The 17,962-nt window shown below is 44.8% G+C and overlaps 1 protein-coding gene across 1 annotated transcript in view; it reads right to left on the bottom strand.

The window, feature by feature from the left end:
• LOC122550633 (semaphorin-4F) overlaps positions 1-17,962 on the bottom strand; it is a 243,093-nt gene that overhangs the window by 142,546 nt on the left and 82,585 nt on the right. The gene's annotated exons all lie outside the window — the stretch shown is intronic.

Below are 17,962 nucleotides of genomic sequence, written 5' to 3' on the forward strand. Positions count from 1 at the left end.
ATAAGGTTCTACAAGGTAGGCTGCTCTGGAAGGTTAGATTGCATGGAATCCAGGGTGAGCTGGCAAATTGGATACAAAATCAGCTTAATGGAAGGAAGCAGAGAGTAAGAGTGAAAGGATGCTTGTCAGACTGGAGGCCTGTGACTTGTGGAGTGCTGCAGGGTCGGTGCTGGGCCTATTACATTTTGTTATCTATATCAATGATTTAGATAATAATACACAAGATGATCAGTAAGTTTGTCGACAGTTTGTCGAATATTTTTCGACAGTATTCACTCTAGAAAACGACAATGTTGTTGAGGAGATTACTGAGATACAGGCTACTAGATTAGGTGTGATTGAGGTTTACATGAAGAGGCATTAGAAATCCTGCAGAATTTGAAAATAGATAAGTCCCCTGGGCCGGATGGGATTTATCCTAGGATACTCTGGGAAGCCAGGGAGGAGATTGCCGAGCCTTTGGCATTGATCTTTAAATCATCATTGTCTACAGGAATAGTGTCAGAAGACTGGAGGATAGCAAATGTGGTTCCCCTGTTCAAGAAGGGGAGTAGAGACAATCCTGGTAATTATAGACCAGTGAGCCTCACTTCAGTTGTTGGTAAAGTGTTGGAAAAGGTTATAAGAGATAGGATTTATAGTCATCTAGAAAATAATAATTTGATTAGGGATAGTCAGCACGGTTTTGTGAAGGGTAGGTCGTGCCTCACAAACCTTACTGAGTTCTTTGAGAAGGTGACCAAACAGGTAGATGAGAGTAAACCGGTTGATGTGGTGTATATGGATTTCAGCAAGGCGTTCGATAAGGTTCCCCACAGAAGGCTATTGGACAAAATGCGGAGGAATGGGATTGTGGGAGATATAGCAGTTTGGATCAGTAATTGGCTTGCTGAAAGAAGACAGAGGGTGGTAGTTGATGGAAAATGTTCATCCTGGAGTCCAGTTACCAGTGGTGTACTGCAAGGGTCAGTGTTGGGTCCACTGCTTTTCGTCATTTTTATAAACGATCTGGATGAGGGCGCAGGAGCGTGGGTTAGTAAATTTGCAGACAACACTAAGGTCGGAGGAGTTGTGGATAGTGACGAAGGATGTTGTAAGTTACAGAGAGACATAGATAAGCTGCAGAGCTGGGCTGAGAGGTGGCAAATGGAGTTTAATGCGGACAAGTGTGAGGTGATTCGCTTTGGTCGGAGTAACCGGAATGCAAAGCACTGGGTTAATGGTAAGATTCTTGGTAGTGTAGATCAGCAGAGAGATCTCGGTGTCCAGGTACACAGATAGAGTCATAGAGTCATAGAGATGTACAGCATGGAAACAGACCCTTCAGTCCAACCCGTCCATGCCAACCAGATATCCCAACCCAGTCTAGTCCCACCTGTCAGCACTCGGCCCATATCCCTCCAAACCCTTCCTATTCATATACTCATCCAATTGCCTCTTTAATGTTGCAATTGTACCAGCCTCCACCACATCCTCTGGCAGCTCATTCCATATACGTACCACCCTCTGCGTGAAAAAGTTGCCCCTCAGGTCTCTTTTATATCTTTCCCCACTCACCATAAACCTATGCCGTCTAGTTCTGGACTCCCCAACCTCAGGGAAAGGACTTTGTCTATTTATCCTATCTATGCCCCTCATAATTTTGTAAACCTCTAGAAGGTCACCTCTCAGCCTCCGACGGTCCAGGGAAAACAGCCCCAGCCTGTTCAGCCTCTCCCTGTAGCTCAGATCCTCCAACCCTGGCAACATCCTTGTAAATCTTTTCTGAACCCTTTCAAGTTTCACAACATCTTTCCGATAGGAAGGAGATCAGAATTGCACGCAATATTCCACCAGTGGCCTAACCAATGTCCTGTACAGCCGCAACATGACCTCCCAACTCCTGTACTCAATATTCAGACCAATAAAGAAAAGCATACCAAATGCCTTCTTCACTATCCTATCTACCTGCAACTCCACTTTCAAGGAGCTATGAACCTGCACTCCAAGGTCTCTTTGTTCAGGAAGAATTCCTAGGACCTTACCATTAAGTGTATAAGTCCTGCTAAGATTTGCTTTCCCAAAATGCAGCACCTCGCATTTATCTGAATTAAACTTTATCTGCCACTTCTCAGCCCATTGGCCCATCTGGTCCAGATCCTGTTGTAATCTGAGGTAACCCTCTTCGCTGTCCACTACACCTCCAATTTTGGTGTCATCTGCAAACTTACTAACTGTACCTCTTATGTTCCTTGAAAGTTGCCACCCAGGTTGACAGGGTTGTTAAGAAGGCAGATAGTGTTTTAGCTTTTATTAATAGACGGATCAAGTTCCGGAACCATGAGGTTATGCTACAGCTGTACAAAACTCTGGTGCGGCTGCACTTGAAGTACAGTTCTGTTCATCGCATTATAAGAAGGATGTGGAAGCTTTGGAAAGGGTGCAGAGGAGATTTACTAGGGTGTTGCCTGGTATGGAGGGAAGGTCTTACGAGGAAAGGCTGAGGGACTTGAGGCTGTTTTCGTTAGAGGGAAGAAGGTTGAGAGGTGACTTAATAGAGACATATAAGATAATCAGAGGGTTTGATAGGGTGGACAGGGAGAGCCTTTTTCCAAGTATGGTGACAGTGAGCACGAGGGGGCATAGCTTTAAATTGAGGGGTGATAGATATAGGACAGATGTCAGAGGTAGTTTCTTTACTCAGAGTAATAAGGGTATGGAATGCTTTGCCAAGCATATGGACATACATGGAATAGTGTAGGTGGGATGGGCTTCAGATTGGTATGACAGTCGGCGCAACATCGAGGGCCGAAGGGCCTGTACTGCCCTGTAATGTTCTAAGTTTGCAGATGACACACTAAAATAGATGGTCTCATGGACAGTGAGGAAGGTTCTCAGAAATTGCAGCAGGTCCTTGATTAGCTGGTGAAGTGGCAAATGGAATTTAATATAGATAAGTAAGAGATATAGATATAGAATAGATAAGCATTTTAAAAAGTCAAATCAAGTTTCATGGTGAATGGGAGGCCTTAGGGAGTGTAGTGGAACAGAGGGACCTTGGAGTTCAGGTTCACGGCTCTGTGAAAGTGGAGTCACAGATACACAAGGCAGTGAAGAAGGTATTTCGCACACTGGTCTTCATTAGTCAGGGCATTGTGAAAAGAAGTTGGAAAGTTACATTGCAGATATACAGGATGTTGGTAAGGCCTCACTTGGAGAATTGTTTTCAGTTTTGGTCACCTTATTATAGAAGGAATGCTATTAAACTGGAAAAAGAGTGCAGGTGAAATTTACAAGGATGTTGCCAGGACTCAATGGTCTGAGTTATAGGGAAAGGTCGGACAAGCGAAGTCGTTTTTCTTTAGAGCGTAGATGACTGAGGCGGGATCTTTTCAAGGTGAATAAGATCATGACAGGCACAGATAGGGTGCATGCACTCAGACATTTCCCCAGAATTGGGGAATTGAGGACAAGAGGGCATCAGTTTAAGGTTAGAAGGAAAAGAATAAAAGGGAACCTGAGAGGCAACGTTTTTACACAGAGGGTGGGTACACATATGGAATAAGCTGCCTGCAGAAGTGGTTGAGGCGGGTACATTAACAACATTTAAAATGCATTTGGACAAATACGCGGATAGGAAAGGATTAGTAGAATATGTGATGGAAATGTGTTGCTGGAGAAGCGCAGCAGGTCAGGCAGCATCTAGGGAACAGGAGAATCGACGTTTCGGGCATTAGCCCTTCTTCAGTAGAATACGTGCCAAGTGCAGGGAGATGTGGTTAGTGTGGAAGGACATTTGATTGGCATGGACCAATCTGGGCCAAAGGGCCTGACTCCGTGCTGTGGGACTCTATGACTCTATAACAGACAGAGTGCCAAAATAATAAAGAAGAAAGACTAGAACTTAACATAATGTAAAGAAAATAACATTATTTGTCATTTTTATAAATGACCTGGAGGAGGGGTTAGAAGGTTGGGTGAGTAAGTTTGCGGATGATACGAAAGTCGGAGGAGTTGTAGACAGTGAGGAGGGATGTGGCAGGTTACAGCGGGATATAGATAAGCTGCAGAGCTGGGCAGAAAGGTGGCAAATGGAGTTCAATGTAGCTAAGTGTGAGGTGATTCACTTTGGTAAGAGTAATAAAAAGATGGGGTACTGGGCTAATGGTCGGATACTTGTAGTGTGGATGAGCAGAGGGATCTTGGTGTCCATGTACACAGATCTCTGAAAGTTGCCACCCAGGTAAATAGTGCGGTGAGGAAGGCATATGGCATACTGGCTTTTATTGGTAGTGGAATTGAGTTCCGGAGTACTGAGGTCATATTGCAGTTGTATAAGTCTCTGGTGCGGCCGCATCTGGAGTATTGTGTGCAGTTTTGGTCGCCATACTATAGGAAGGACGAAGAGGCACTGGAACGGGTGCAGAGGAGGTTTACCAGGATGTTGCCTGGTATGGTAGGAAGATCATATGAGGAAAGGCTGCGGCACTTGGGGCTGTTTTCATTGGAGAAAAGAAGGTTTAGGGGTGACTTGATAGAGGTGTTCAAGATGATTAGGGGTTTAGATAGGGTTGACCATGAGAACCTTTTTCCACGTATGGAGTCAGCTATTACAAGGGGGCATACCTTTAAATTAAGGGGTGGTAGGTATAGGACAGATGTTAGGGGTAGATTCTTTACTCAGCAAGTCGTGAGTTCATGGAATGCCCTGCCAGTAGCAGTGGTGGACTCTCCCTCTTTATGGGCATTTAAATGGGCATTGGATAGGCATATGGAGGATAGTGGGTTAGTGTAGGTTAGGTGGGCTTGGATCGGCGCAACATCGAGGGCCAACGGGCCTGTACTGCGTTGTATTTTTCTATGTTCTGTGTTCTATAACATCCTTCTAATGTAATAAATTTAGACATATTATAAAGTTATTTGGATGGAAATGAGGAATAAGAAATGGATGATCACCTTATTGGGATTGTACTATAGACATTCCAATAGGCAGTGGGAAATTGATAAACAAATTTGTAAAGAGATCTCAGTTATCTGTAAAAATAATAGAGTGGTAATAATAGGGGATTTCAACTTTCCAAACATAGAGTGGGACTGCCATGGTGTTAAGGGATCAGATGAAGAGGAATTTGTTCAGTGTTTGCAAGAAATGTTCCCATTCAGTATATGGATGTACCTACTAGAGAAGCAGCAAAATTTGACCTACTCTTGGGAAGTAAGAATCACACAACACCAGGTTATAGTCCAACAAGTTTATGGGGAAGTACTAGCTTTTGGAGCATGCTCCTTTGTCAGGTTGAGGCAGGTACATTAACAACAATTAAAAGGAATTTGGACAAATACATGGGTAGGAAGCTGACGAAGGAACAGCGCTCCGAAAGCTAGTATTGCCAAATAAACCAGTTGGACCATAACCTGGTGTTATGTGAGTTTTAACTTTGTCCACCTCAGTCCAACACCAGCACCTCCTCATCTTGGGAAATAAGGCAAGGCTGAAGTGTCAGCGGAGCACTTTGGGGCAAATGATCATAATTCTGTTAGTTTTAAAATAGTGATGGAAAAAGACAGACCTGATCTAAAAGCTGGAGTTCTAAATTGAAGAAGGCAAATTTTGATGATATTAGGCAAGAACTTTCAAAAGTTGACTGGGGGCAGATATTCACAGATAAAGGGATGGCTGCAAAGTGGGATGTCTTCAAAAATGAAATAACCAGAGTCCAGCAACAGTATGTTAGGGTGAAGGACAAGGCTGATAGATGCAGGGAATGCTGGATGATTACAGAAATTGAGGTTCTGGTCAAGAATAAGAAGGAAGCATATGTCAGTTATAGACAGCAGGGATCAAGTAAATCACTGGAAGAGTATAAAGGCAGTCGGGAAATCAGGAAGGCAAAAAGGGGACATGACATAGATTTGACAAATAGAGTTCAGGAGAATCCTAAGGGATTCTATAAATACATTCTACAAATACATCTGGATTTTCAGAAGGCATTCAACAAGGTGCCCCACAAAAGGCTGCTGCATACAATAAAGGTGCATGGCGTTACAAACAATTTATTAGCATGGATAGAAGATTGGTTAACTAATAGAAAGCAATCAGTGGGGATAAGTGAGTGTTTTTTGGTCCGTGATCAGTGGCTAATGCTGTGCCTCAGGGATCAGTGTTGGGGCCACAATTGTTTCCAATTTACATAGATGATTTAGAGTTGAGAACCAATTGTAAAGTGTCAAAATTTGCAGAAGACACCAAAATGAGTGGGAGAGCAAAATGTGCAGAAGATCTTGAACGTCTGCAGGGGGATATAGATAGATTAAGTGAGTGGGCAAGGGATTGGCAGATGGAATACAATGTTAGTAAATGTGAGGTCATCCATTTTGGTAAGAATAATAGCAAAATAGTCTTGAGCTATAGGGAGAGGCTGAATAAGCTGGGGCTATTTTCCCTCAAGCATCAGAGGCTGAGGGGTGACCTTATAGAAGTTTATAAAATCATGAGGGGCATGAATAGAGTAAATAGACAAGGTCTTTTTCCCAGGGTAGGGGAGTCCAAAACTAGACAACATAGGTTTAGGGTGAGAGTGGGAAGATTTAAAAGAGACCTAACAGCGAACCTTTCCATGCAGAGGGTGATGTGGGTATGGAATGAACTGCCAGGTGAAGCGAAGGGGACTGGTACAATTACAACACTTAAAAGGCATCTGGATGGATATATGAATAGGAAGGGCCAAATGCTGGCAAATGGGATGAGATTAATTTAGGATATCAGGGTGGCACGGACAAGTTGGACAGAAGGATCTATTTCCATGCTGTACATCTCGCCATTTCCACCACTCTCCATCTGGCCCACACCCACCTGGAGAAGAGGGACACCTACATCAGACTACTGTTCATAGACTTCAGTTATGCATTTAACACCATCATTCCTCAGCACCTGAGTCTGCTGGGCCTAATTACCTCCCTGTGTAATTGGATCCTAGACTTCCTGACTGGGAGACCGCAGTCAGTCCAGATTGAGAACAGCATCTCCAACACTGAGCACAGGGGACCCCCAAGATTGTGTGCTCAGTCCACTGCTGATCACCCTGCTGACACACGACTGTGCAGCGATGCACAAATCGTATCATATCATTAAGCTTGCTGGTGACATGACTGTACTGGGTCTCATTAGCAGGAACAACAAGTCAGCATACAGATAGGAGGTGCAGCGGCTAATGGAGTGGTGCAGAGCGTGGACAAGACAAAAGAGATGGTTGTTGACTTCAGGAGGGCACGGAGCGGCCACTCTCCGCTGGACATCCATGGCCCCCCCCCCCATGGAGAATGTGAAGAGCACAAATTCCTTGGCGTACACCTGGCAGAGAATCTCACCTGGTCCCTCAGCACCAGCTCTATAGACAAGAAAGCCCAGCAGCATCTCTAGTTTCTGCGCAGACTGAGGAAAGCCCACCTCTCACCACCCCAACCCTCACCACCTTCTACAGAGGGTTCATTGAGAGTACCCTGAGCTGCTGCACCACTGCTTGGTTCAGGAATTGCACCGTCTTGGATCATAAAACCCTATAACGGATAGTGGGTGGCACGGTGGCACAGTGGTTAGCACTGCTGCCTCACAGCGCCAGAGACCTGGGTTCAACTCCCGCCTCAGGTGACTGCTCTACAGGATGGGAGTGCACGCCACAGTTTGCACATTCTCCCCGTGTCTGCGTGGGTTTCCTCCGGGTGCTCCGGTTTCCTCCCACAATCCAAAAATGTGCAGGTTAGGTGAATTGGCTATGCTAAATTGCCCATAGTATTAGGTGAAGGGGTAAATGTAGGAGTATGGGTCTGGGTGGTATACGCTTCGGCGTGTCGGTGTGGATTTGTTGGGCCGAAGGACCTGTTTTCACACTGTAAGTAATCTAATCTAATCTAATCTAATCTAATCTAATCTAATCTAATCTAATCTAATGACAGCTGAGAGGATCATCGGGGTCTGTCTTCCCTCCATTACAGATATTTACACCACACGCTGCATCCAAAAGGCTAAGACCCCACACCCCTCTCAGTCAAACTCGTCTCCGTCCTGGCATCTGGCAGAAGATACTGGAGCATCAGGTCTCTCACGGCCAGACTGTGCAACAGTTTCCTCCCCCAAGGTAACAGGCTCCTTAACACAGTATAATCAGACTCTTTCCCATCTGAAATTCTTTTCTATTGCTGCTTGGAAAATGTCCATTATTTATCATTCTTCTGTTACACTGTAACTTGTGTATTTTGCACTTCTTAAGCACTTTATGCTGTGTACTGCTGTGTAATTTGTGCTGTCCATGTAACACCCAAGGTCCTGGAGGAATGCTGTCTCATTTTTACTGTATCAGTTGCATATGGTAGAAATGACAAATAAAAGCTACTCTACTCTGTACTCTCTGACTCTATGACAAAACAAAGATTGCTAGAATTTAAACAGGAGACTAAGTGCATGTTAGAGCAATTGCCTAAAATGCAGCATCAGGAAAGAAAATTAGTATTTAAACAGTAGCCATGTCATAGAAAGGAGACGTTTCTTTGGCATTTATTATAAGAAAGAGGTGATTCAGGACAGTAATTCAACCATTACTACAGCTCATTGATGACCACATCCTCCAAGATACATTTCCTTCCACTTTGCCTCTGATGCAGAAGTCAGTTACTGGGAAGAATGAGTCACTAAACTGAAAGCTACAAGATTGCTAGTTAGAATGGACATTTCCTTTTCTGAGGTAGATGCTCCACAGGATGGGAGTGCACGCCACAGGATGACTGTGCACCCCACAGGATGGGACTGCACCCCACAGGATGACTGTGCACCCCACAGGATGGGACTGCACCCCACAGGATGACTGTGCACCCCACAGGATGGGACTGCACCCCACAGGATGACTGTGCACCCCACAGGATGGGACTGCACCCCACAGGATGAGTATGCAAGTAAGCAGACTGAAACACTGGAGAACACATCTTACTTCCACTTTCCTGGCAAACTGGAACAAGTAACAAACAAAACATTGCTTTTTTTTTGTCAAGCCACTCACAATAAATTAAAGTAAAAAATACATTTTCTTCTAGATTGAAGTCATGTAAAATAAATGCTACAGCACACTTCCAATATGGATTCAAAGATCTTATTGAATGAATAGCTAATCTACAGCATCTTCTCTTCTCACAGTTAATCCCTTTCCAAGAGGCTGCTTGTCTTTGCTTCCATTTAGCTCTGATAAAGCCCAGTACACAGATTTCTCCGCAGTTTATGACAATTGGACTCATTAATAATGTAGGATTCTCGACAGGGAGAGCTGAGATATGAGAATCCAGTTGTTGTAGCCCACACTGAAACAAACAACATAGACAGGTCGAGGATGGAGGACCTGTTTGGGGATTATCAAGCACAAGGAACGAAATTAAGGAACAGGCCCTCAAGAGTCATAATCTCCGGGTTACTGCCTGAACCACATGCAAATTGACTTAGGGATAGGAAAATTAGGGAAGTAAATACGTGGCTAAGAGATCAGTGTGAAAAAGTAGGGTTCCATTTCATGGGGCATTGGCATCAGTGTCGGAACGGGGAGAGATCTGTACCGATGGGACAGTCTCCACCTGAACTGATCTGGAACCAGTATTCTAGTGAAAAGGATAAATAAGGTGGTCACGAAGACTTTAAACTTGTGAGTCGGGGAAGGGAAAGGGAAAACGGCAGGATGCATGATGGTAAATAAAACGGTAAGCAGCAGGTTAGTATGTGTACAGGATGGTTTAAGTTCATGGCAGACGATGGAATAAGTAAAAAGGAAGGATAATTCAAGAGATATTATTAGAGATGTTGGAAATCATGAGGGGAAGAGAGCTAGCATAAGGGCTTTACCTGAATACTCGTAGCATTCGTAACAAGGTTGATGAGTTAACAGCACAAATCATTGCAAATGAATATGATTTAGTAGCCATTACGGAAACTTGGTTACAGAATGGTCATGACTGGGAATTGAATATCCAGGGATACCAGACTATTCAGAAGGACAGACAGGAAGGTAAGGGAGATGGTGTAGCTCTGATATTCAAGGATGTGATCAGGGTGGTGCTGAGAGATGGTTCAGATTGTATGAAGAGTAAGGTTGAATCCATTCAGGTGTAAATTACAAATTCTAAGAAGAAAAAGTCACTGACAGGTGTAGTCTATAGGCCACTGGGGCAGGCAATAAACAAAGAAATAACTTATGCCCGTAAAAATGGTACGGCAATTATCATGGGGGATTTTAATCTACATGTCGATTGGTCGAACCAGCTCGGTCAGGGTAGCCTTGAGGAGGAGTTTGTTGAGTGTATCTGTGATAGTTTTTTTGAACAGAATGGAATGGAATCAATGAGGGAGCAAGCCATCCTAGATCTGATCCTGTGTAATGAGACAGGAATAATTAATGACTTCATAGTTAGGCATGGTTGAATTTAGAATACATATGGGAAGTGTGAAGATAAAGTCCAGTATCAGGGTCCTGTGCTTAAACAAGGGAGACTACAAAAGAATGAGGGAGGAGTTGGCTAAAGTAGACTGGAAACAAAGATTTTAATGGTGGGACAATTGACAAGTAGTGGAGGACTTTCAAAGCAATTTTTTAAAATGCTCAGCAAAATATATTCCAGTGAAAAGAAAGGACAGTAAGAAAAGGGGTAATCTGCCATGGGTGTCTAAGCAAATAAGGGAGGCTACCAAATTGAAAGAGAAGGCATACAAAGTGGTCAAAAACAGCATGAAACTAGAAGATTGGGAAAACGTTAAAGTCAACAGAAAGCCACAAAAAGAGCTACAAAATAAAAGATAGAACATGAGAAATAAACTAGCACAGAATATAAAGACAGATAACAAAAGTTTCTATAAATATATAAAATGAAGAAGAGTGGCCAAGAGGATGGGAAGGGTTATTTACTTATGCGATATGATGAAATGGCCAAGGCATCGAACAGGTATTTAGTATTGGTCTTCACAATGGAGGATACGAATACCATGCCAGTAATTGACAAAGCGACATGGGTAGGTGAGCACCTAGAAACAATCAATCTTACGGAAGAGAAAGCGTTGGGCAACCGAATGGAGCTACGGATAGACAAGTCTCCTAGCCCTGATGGAATACATCCTAGGGTACTAAAAGAGATGGAAGGATAAAAAGCAAGTGCACTGGTGGCAATTTTCCAAAATTCGCTGGACTCTGGGGCAATCTCAGTAGATTGGAAAATTGACCTACTCTTGGGAAATAAAGCAAGGCAGGTGACTGAGGTGTCAGTAGGGGAGCACTTTGGGGCCAGTGACCATAATTCTATTCATTTTAAAATAGTGATGGAAAAGGATAGACCAGATCTAAAAGTTGAAGTTCTAAAGTGGAGAAAGGCCAATTTTAACGGTATTAGGCAAGAACTTTTGAAAGCTGATTGGAGGCAGATGTTTGCAGGTAACAGGACGGCTGGAAAATGGGAAGCCTTCAGAAATGAGATAACAAGAATCCAGAGAAAGTATATTCCTGTCAGGGTGAAAGGGAAGCTGGTAGCTATAGGGAATGCTGGATGACTAAAGAAATTGAGGGTTTGATTAAGAAAAAGAAGGAAGCATATGTCAGGTATAGACAGGATAGATCGAGTGAATCCTTAGAAGAGTATAAAGAAAGTAGGAGTATACTTAAGAGGGAAATCAGGAGGGCAAAACAGGGACATGAGATAGCTTTGGCAAATAGAATTAAGGAGAATCTAAAGGGTTTTTACAAATATATTAAGGACAAAAGGGTAACTAGGGAGAGAATAGGGCACCTCAAAAATCAGCAAGGCAGCCTTTGTGTGGAGCCACACAAAATGGGGAAGATAATATTATAAGATAATAATACTAAATAAATATTTTGCATCAGTATTTACTGTAGAAAAGGATATGGAAGATATAGACTGTAGGGAAATAGATGGTGACATCTTGCAAAATGTCCAGATTACAGAGGAGGAACTGCTAGATATCTTGAAATGGTTAAAGGTGGATAAATCCCCAGGGCCTGATCATGTGTACCCGAGAACTCTGTGGGAAGCGAGAGAAGTGATTGCTGGACCTCTTGCTGAGATATTTGTATCATCGATAGTCACAGGTGAGGTACCGGAAGACTGGTGGTTGGCAAACATGGTGCCACTGTTTAAGAATGGCGGCAAAGACAAGCCAGGGAACTATACACCAGTGAGCCTGACCTCGGTGGTGGGCAAGTTGTTGGAGGGAATCCTGAGGGACAGGATGTACATGTATTTGGAAAGGCAAGGACTGATTCGGGATAGTCAACATGGCTTTGTGCGTGGGAAATCATGTCTCATAAACTTGATTGAGTTTTTTGAAGAAGTAACAAAGAAGATTGATGAGGGCAGAACAGTAGATGTGATCTATATGGACTTCAGTAAGGCATTCGACAAGGTTCCCCATGGGAGACTGATTAGCAAGGTTAGATCTCATGGAATACAGGGAGAACTAGCCATTTGGATACAGAACTGGCTCAAAGGTAGAAGACAGAGGGTGGTGGTGGAGGGTTGTTTTTCAGACTGGAGGCCTGTGACCAGTGGAGTGCCACAAGGATCGGTGCTGGGTCCTCTACGTTTTTTCATTTACATAAATGATTTGGATGTGAGCATAAGAGGTACAGTTAGTAAATTTGCCGATGACACCAAAATTGGAGGTGTAGTGGACAGCGAAGAAGGTTACCTCAGATTACAACAGGATCTGGGCCAGATGGGCCAATGGGCTGAGAAGTGGCAGATGGAGTTTAATTCAGATAAATGCGAGGAGCTGCATTTTGGGAAAGCAAATCTTAGCAGGACTTATACACTTAATGGTAAGGTCCGAGGGAGTGTTGCTGAACAAAGAGACTTTGGAGTGCAGGTTCATAGCTCCTTGAAAGTGGAGTCGCAGGTAGATAGGATAGTGAAGAAAGCGTTTGGTAGGCTTTCCTTTATTGGTCAGAGTATTGAGTACAGGAGTTGGGAGGTCATGTTGCGGCTGTACAGGACATTGGTTAGGCCACTATTGGAATATTGCGTGCAATTCTGGTCTCCTTCCTATCGGAAAGATGTTGTGAAACCTGAAAGGGTTCAGAAAAGATTTACAAGGATGTTGCCAGGGTTGGAGGATCTGAGCTATAGGGAGAGGCTGAACAGGCTGGGGCTGTTTTCCCTGGAGCGTCGGAGGCTGACGGGTGACCTTATAGAGGTTTACAAAATTATGAGGGGCATGGATTGGATAAATAGACAAAGTCCTTTCCCTGAGGTTGGGGAGTCCAGAACTCGAGGGCATAGATTTAGGGTGAGTGGGGAAAGATATAAAAGAGACCTAAGGGGCAACTTTTCACGCAGAGGGTGGTACATGTATGGAATGAGCTTCCAGAGGAAGTGGTGGAGGCTGGTACAATTGCAACATTTAAGAGACATTTGGATGGGTATATGAATAGGAAAGGTTTGGAGGGATATGAACCGGGTGCTGGCAGGTGAGACTAGATTGGGTTGGGATATCTGGTCGGCATGGACCGAAGGGTCTATTTCCATGCTGTACATCTCTATGACTCTATAACAGTAAATGTGATACCACTGTTTAAAAGGGGAAGTAGACAAAAGCTGGGGAATTATAGACCAGTTATCTTAACCTCTGTAGTGGGGAAAATGCTTGAGTCCATTAGCAAGGAACAAATAGCAAGGCATCTCGATAGAAGTTGTCCTGTTGGGCAGACACAGCATGGGTTCATGAAGGGCAGGCCATGCTTAACTAATCTACTGGAATTCTATGAAGACATTACGAGCAAGGTGGACAACTGGGACCCAGTGGATGTGGTGCACCTAGATTTCCAAAAGGCCTTCCAGAATAGGCTGCTGCAGAAGATAAGGATGCATGGTGTTTTGGGTAAAGTATTGCATAGATAGAGGATTGGTTGACTAACAGGAAGCGAAGAGTTGCAATAAATGAGTGCTATTCTGGCCGGTAATCAGTGGTGTGCCTCAGGGATAGATGTTGGGATCGCAATTATTCACAACTGATATAAATGATATAAATGACAGCATGCTCCTGCCCCACTGAACTCATCTCTACCTACCTCGACACTGTCCCCTCCCCCCTAGTCCAGGAACTCCTCACATACGTTCGAGACACCACCCACGCCCTCCACCTCCTCCAAGACTTCTGTTTCCCCGGCCCCCAACGCCTCATCTTCACCATGGATATCCAATCCCTCTACACCTCCATCCACCATGACCAGGGCCTCCAAGCCCTCCGTTTTTTCCTCTCCCGACATCCCCAACAGTACCCTTCCACCGACACTCTCGTTCGTTTGGCCAAGCCACCCTTAACAATTTCTCCTTCGAATCCTCCCACTTCCTCAAGACCAAAGGGGAAGCCATGAGCACACATATGGGCCCCAGCTATGCCTCTCTCTTTGTTGGCTACGTAGAACAGTCGATCTTCCGTAATTACACCGGCACCACTCCCCACCTCTTCCTCCGCTACATTGATGACTGCATTGGCGCCACCTCGTGCTCCCGCGAGGAGGTTGAGCAATTCATCAACTTCACCAACACATTCCACCCTGACCTTAAATTTAACTGGACCATCTCTGACACCTTCCTCCCCTTCCTGGACCTCTCCATCTCCATTAATGATGACCGACTTGACACTGACATTTTTTACAAACCCACCGATTCCCACAGCTACCTGGATTACACCTCTTCCCACCCTACCTCTTGCAAAAATGCCATCCCATATTCCCAATTCCTCTGCCTCCGCCGTATCTGCTCCCAGGAGGAGCAGTTCCACCACAGAACACACCAGATGGCCTTCTTCTTTAGAGACCGCAATTTCCCTTCCCACGTGGTTAAAGATGCCCTCCAACGCATCTCGTCCACATCCCACACCTCCGCCCTCAGACCCCACCCCTCCAACCGTAACAAGGACAGAACGCCCCTGGTGCTCACCTTCCACCCTACTAACCTTCGCATAAACCAAATCATCCGCCGACATTTCCGCCACCTCCAAACGAACTCCACCACCAGGGATATATTTCCCTCCCCACCCCTTTCCGCCTTCCACAAAGACCGTTCCCTCCGTGACTACCTGGTCAGGTCCACACCCCCCTACGACCCACCCTCCCATCCTGGCACTTTCCCCTGCCACCGCAGGAACTGCAAAACCTGCGCCCACACCTCCTCCTTCACCTCCATCCAAGGCCCTAAAGGAGCCTTCCACATCCATCAAAGTTTTACCTGCACATCCACTAATATCATTTATTGTATCCATTGCTCCCGATGTGGTCTCCTCTACATTGGGGAGACTGGGCGCCTCCTCGCAGAGTGCTTTAGGGAACATCGCCAGGACACCCGCACCAATCAACCACACCGCCCCGTGGCCCAACATTTCAACTCCCCCTTCCACTCTGCCGAGGACATGGAGGTCCTGGGCCTCCTTCACTGCCGCTCCCTCACCACCAGACGCCTGGAGGACGAATGCCTCATCTTCCACCTCGGAACACTTCAACCCCAGGGCATCAATGTGGACTTCAACAGTTTCCTCATTTCCCCTTCCCCCACCTCACCCTAGTTCCAACCTTCCAGCTCAGCACTGTCCCCATGACTTGTCCTACCTGCCTTTGTTCTTTTCCACCTATCCACTCCACCCTCCCCGAAACGTCGATTTTACAGCTCCCCGGATGCTGCCTGAACTGCTGTGCTCTTCCAGCACCACTAATCCATAAATGATTTTGAGTCAGGGACCATGTGTAGTGAGTCAAAGTTTGCAGATGAACTAAGATGAGTGGCAGAGCAAAGTGTGCAGAGGACTGTGAAACTTTGCAGATTAACATAGATACATTGACTGAATGGGCAAAGGTTAGGCAGACGGAATACAATGTTAATAAATGTGAGGTCATCCATTTTGGTAGGAGTAACGGTAAAAAGGATTATTAGATTAGATTACTTTACAGTGTGGAAACAGGCCCTTCGGCCCAACAAATCCACACCGACCCAGACCCCTACATTTACCCCTTACCTTACACTCTGGACAATTTAGCATGGCCAATTCACCTAACCTGCACATCTTTGAACTGTGGGAGGAAACCGGAGCACCCGGAGGAAACCCACGCAGACACGGGGAGAATGTGCAAACTCCACACAGTCAGTCGCCTGAGGTGGGAATTGAACCCAGGTCTCTGGCGCTGTGAGGCAGCAGTGCTAACCACTGTGCCACCGTGCCACCCATATTACTTGAATGGTAAAATGTTGCCGCATGCTGCTATGCAAAGGAGCCTGGGTGTCCTTGTGCATGAATCACAGAAAGTTGGTCTGCAGGTACAACAAGTAATTAGGAAGGCAAATGGAATTTTGTCCTTCATTGCTAAAGGGATTGAGTTTAGAAGCAGGGAGGTTATGTTGCAGCTGTATAGGGTGCTGGTGAGGCCACACCTGGTGTTTTGATCCCCTTACTTGAGAAAAGATGTACTGGCATTAGAGGGGGTGCAGAGGAGGTTCACTCAGTGGATTCGGAGTTGAGGGGGCTGGCTTATAGGAGAGATTGAGTAGACTGGTTTATATTCATTGGAATTTAGGAGAATGAGGAAATAGAGGAATGAGGGAATAGATAACCAAGTAGTAGAGAGGACGTTTCCACTGGCAGGTGAAACTCAGACAAGAGGACATAGCCTCAAAATTAGGGGAAGCAGATTTCGGACTGAATTGAGAAGGAACGTCTTCACCAAGAGGGTTGTAAATCGACAGAATTCCTTGTGAAATAGTTGATGCTACTTCAGTAAACATTTTTAAAGTGAAGATAGATTTTTTTGTGAACAATAAAGAATTATGGTGAGCGGGCGGGTAAGTGGAGCTGAGGCCACAAAAAGATCAGCCATGACCTTATTGAATAGAGGAGCAGGCTCAAAGGGCCAGGCGGACTACTCCTGCTCCTAGTTCATAGAATGATGAAGTTTGAAAAGACATTTCAAAATCTTGCCTTTACTTAGATGTATATTCACCCTTTTCGATTGTCACTTGGTCTGAATTGAAATTTGGCACATTCTACTTAATGTAGCTAAAACATACTTAAAGCAATCCCATTGATCATTAAATTTTAGCTCCGCCATTCTGATAAATCCCATAGGCAAAAGCAGATCTGTGATGCATAGTTTTTATATATATTCCTAATATTCAAAGTTTGGGAGAAGATTTGTAGCTCGGGTGCTCGTTGTTGTGGTTCTGTTCGCCGAGCTGGGAATTTGTGTTGCAGACGTTTCATCCCCTGGCTAGGTGACATCCTCAGTGCTTGGGAACCTCCTGTGAAGCGCTTCTGTGATCTTTCCTCCGGCATTTGTAGTGGTTTGAATCTGCCGCTTCCGGTTGTCAGTTCCAGCTGTGGATGAGTGCCATGCCATGACAAGCGACATGAATTCGACTGGGACAACACTACTATTATAGGACAAGCCAAACAGAGAACAGCCAGGGAATTCCTCGAGGCATGGCACTCCTCCACAGATTCAATCAATAAGCACATCGACCTGGACCCAATATACCGACCACTGCAGTGGACAGCTGGAACTGACAACCGGAAGCGGCAGATTCAAACCACTACAAATGCCGAAGGAAAGATCACAGAAGCGCTTCACAGGAGGCTCCCAAGCACTGAGGATGTCACCTAGACAGGGGATGAAACGTCTGCAACACAAATTCCCAGCTCGGCGAACAGAACCACAACATATTCCTAACATAACTTATTTTGATTCGAAATTTTCGTGAGTTTTGTAGTAATTAGTTAATCCTCATTAAAGTCAAAAAAAACAAAATATAATCTAACAAGCTAGATTTCAGTCTGGAACCTGACTTCTTGAGTAATAACATCAGCTGGTTTCATAATAGATCTAAAAACACAATAAAGCTCACTTGCAGAAAAAAATCATGAACAAATCATGTCTAGTTGCAGTCAACAGATCATATCCCT

The sequence above is a fragment of the Chiloscyllium plagiosum genome, unplaced genomic scaffold, assembly GCF_037043375.1.
Source record: "Chiloscyllium plagiosum isolate Xiang-an unplaced genomic scaffold, Cpla_swu_hap1 HiC_scaffold_1, whole genome shotgun sequence".
NCBI classification, from domain to species: domain Eukaryota; kingdom Metazoa; phylum Chordata; class Chondrichthyes; order Orectolobiformes; family Hemiscylliidae; genus Chiloscyllium; species Chiloscyllium plagiosum.